The sequence below is a fragment of the Delphinapterus leucas genome, chromosome 2 (assembly GCF_059928025.1).
Source record: "Delphinapterus leucas isolate spDelLeu-1000000601 "Yukka" chromosome 2, BTC_Dleu_Yukka2, whole genome shotgun sequence".
In the NCBI taxonomy this organism is placed as follows: domain Eukaryota; kingdom Metazoa; phylum Chordata; class Mammalia; order Artiodactyla; family Monodontidae; genus Delphinapterus; species Delphinapterus leucas.
The window spans coordinates 75,879,091-75,882,772 of NC_143130.1; positions in this window are offsets into that span (position 1 = coordinate 75,879,091).

The following is a 3,682-nucleotide window of genomic DNA, read 5'->3' on the forward strand; positions in this document are numbered from 1 at the left end:
AAATCAATTGGGTATCAAATATGCAGGCCTCAGTTTGATACCGTTTTTTCAAAGGTGCAATAACGTTCAGAAATGACATTGCATTTCCTAATTATGAAATTCTGTCGTTGCCGCTCAGTCTAGGATGACTTGGCTGCAGGGTTTTCTCTTTCTTTCCTCTTTTTTTTTAGGGTTTAGCACACACTACGATTATTTTAAAATTGCTTTGGAAGAATATGTTTCATCAGTGAACTACGTGCGTGCTTATTACCGAAGTTTGGAGGCAATTTGAGAGGAAGGATAAATTAGCACAGACTCTGGAGGCCTTGGAAAGCATGCCCTCCCTGGTCCCCACCACTGGCTTCTCATCACATCTAATAAGACCTTTCACTGTCAGTGCCTGCCCTCCTCACTCACGGGGCACGGGTCAAGATCATGAACTATTTGGGGATTGGAAGGGGATACTGGGGAAACCCCTGCTCCACATCAGAACTGGGGAACAGCTGTGGGGAAGGATGGAGAAGAGGCAGGAAGTTAAGGGCTCCCTGAAAGCTGGGATCCCTCTCACCCCATGAGCTCCGCAACCAGAAGAGCTGCTGCTACAGATCCTGGAGCTCCTGGGAAGCCGAGGCTTTGTTTGCTCGGGGACATGGATGCCTCTGTGGGCAGTGGGACTGTGGAGTGAGCTCCCAATATTTAAAAAGTAGTTCAGAGCCAATCACTGACACATGCCATGGCACAGTGAATCTGCAGAATGTCATGTTGAATGAGAGAAGCAGACGCAAAGGGCACAGGCTACATCATTCCACTGACATCACTGTTCCAGAACAGGCATAATGCATCCACGGGGATAGATGTCAGAACAGTGGTGCCTCTGGAGAGGAGGAGATTGACCGAAAAGTGGCATGAGAGAACATTCCGGGCTGATGGGAATGTTCTCTATCCCGATTGGGGTGTCGGTAAATGAACGTATAGATTTGCTCAAATTCACCAAACTGTATGCTTAAAAAAAAAAAAAATCTTGCGGTGACTTAATACTACTTAGGTGATGTACAATCGATAGAGACTTCCAGGCAGTTGTAGCCCACCCCAGATGCCCACTGATGACTCCACTCTCAGGACGGCACGGCCTCACGGGTTTACACTTTCTGTTAAGAAATAGAGTCACAGTGGCTATCCATCCCAGCTTGGGGCTCTGCCCTGTTATCCTAGCCACGAGCTAAATACTCAAATACTGCCCCACTCTCTGGGGAAGCAGCCTTGCTTTCTGAGAAATATATGCCACCTGCAGCCCACACCATCCCTGTCCTGGCAAGGACGGGACTGGCAGGGGGCAGGGGTAGCACAGAGTCAAATGCTAGAGGACAGATGCTGATAACACGTGGTAGCCTCTGGGCCTGGGGTGAAGGGGACCACCTCATTCGTACGAGATGCTGCTTCCCAAGGAATTTTTTTTTCCTTTCCTTTCCTTTCTTTCTTTTCATTCATTTATTTATTTACTGGTAACAAAGACCTCTTCACACTGGCGAATTATGAACATGCAGAAAAGGTGATGTGAGACCACTCCATGTCTCTGAACTGAGGCCAGTTTAATTCCTAGGGCTGTAGTCCCTGGTACTTTTCCTGCATTTTCAGCAGCACCTGAAATAGATTTCACTTCATATGAAATGCAAAACACTGCAGAGTAGAAAGCTCACCCTGGTCTGTGATCCAGGCGAGTGTTCTCAAGCCTGGTGTTGATAGTTTTTTCACCCTGTCTTCAAAATACCACCTTGCTAAGCCCACAGATGGGGATCATAGGATAAGTAGATGCATAATATATTACCCAAAATATTCCACCAGGCATCTTCTCTTACAGGTCAGGAGGACTTGCAAATGGAGTCTTCTAGGTCACCGCATTTCCATCCGGGAGACATTCTCTCTCATAATTAAGATTATGTCAGCATTTCCATTACAGAACCTGGTGGTGAAATCCACTCTGAAGTGGGGCTTGGTTTGAAAGCTCTTGGTCTTGGAGAAAACGCTCTTTCTCTTTCTCTCTCTCTCTCTCTGACAGTGGCCATATAACACTTTTCCCTTTAGAAACTAGAGAAAGAAAAATGCACAGTAAGTCAGGAGCAGCGGGGCCGGCTGTTGGTCAAGGGGTTGGGTGGAGGAGGTTGGCCTCAGTCCCACTGTCTCCTGGACGGTGGTACGTGCGGTGGGAGAGGTCTCTGAGTCCCAGCCGGTGTTCCCCAGACTGTCCTCTGCTGAGCCTCTCTATCAGAATCACCTGGGCACTACCTGTCTTAAGGAAGTGCAGATTCTTGCCCTCCTATGGCATAGCATACCTGTTCCACCAGCCCATCTGCCCCACCCACACAGATGGTCCAGCATGGGGCCTGGGAATATGCATTCACAACTAGGTTCCCAGATGATTCTTCTTCCAGGAAAGGTGAAGCCTCCTAATCTAGGTTTTGCTGCTTTGTTGCTGGTGGCCTTGGCCAACTATCTCCACCTGGTGATGCCTTGTATCCTCATTTATAAGTAATAGCTAACATTTATTGAGTGCTTACCATGTGTCAAGCATGTTCTAAGAGTGTCTTATGACTTAGCTCATCTAATTTTCACAGCAGCCCTGTAAGATTGGCAGTATAATTATCTCCATTTTTAGGGTAAGGAGTAGGAGACACAGAGAGGCTAAGTAAGTTTCCCAAATAACACAGCTAGTTGAGTGGCAGAGCTGGGCCTTGAGATCCAGTCTGGGTCTGCCATGTTGTGCTGCTCCTTGGAGGATAATTATAATTCTCAGCATCCTGGAGTGTGAGGGGCAAATGAAGTAGAGAATGTCAAACTGCTCTGTGGCCTGTGTGATTATTTTTAGGGTACTTTGACCTCAGGTTCTCTGAACCCTGGGTCCATGCCTCCTCCTGGTTTCCTATTTGGGATTGTCCTGGCTCTTCACAGTCTCCAATCACCCTCCCTCTCCCTTCCTGGTGCTACTTGAATCTTTGATTTGTGAACAGCTAATCTCACCAGCTAATTTACACTCAAATGTTAATAAATGATGATAGCCTAATGCGTTTGCTTTTCTCAGATAACACACTTTCATTTTAGCTGAAGTTTTAACTCAGAATTTCCTAATCTGCTGACACTAGGGATCCCCTTCACTATCTTTCTCCTTACCAGCCCCACGTTCTATGAGATGTTTCGGAAGGAAGCAAACTTTGTGGGAATTGGATCCACACATGCGTGCATCTTTATACTTTATGAAACAAAAGAGAATTTGTGGGCGTTATTTCTGTGCCTTATTTGAAATCTTGAAAATTTCATAATAAATCCTCCTCATTGCCATCTGAATGGGTCACCAGATGTCTGGAGACCCCTTGTAAGAACAACTGCCTCTCCCTAAGGACCACGCAGCCCAGCAAAGTGGGATCTGTCAGGGTGGGGTGGGGAGGGTACAAGTGTGTGACAGGCGACGTCCTGCTCTGTCTCTGGGTCAGGCTGGCCCTGCTGCTCAGGACCTTTCCCCCCAAGGAGCTGATGAGAAGGTGAACAGTAGTCTCACTAAGACGGCAGAACTGTGCGTGGAGCCCATGGGGATGGGATGGGGTTGCTGCCCGGGGTGCGGGTGGGGGGATGCGGGCGACACACTTGGAAGTTGCTGGGAAAGGTGAGTGTATTTGCCTGAGGGTCATCACAGCCCCTCACCCTTGTGTGT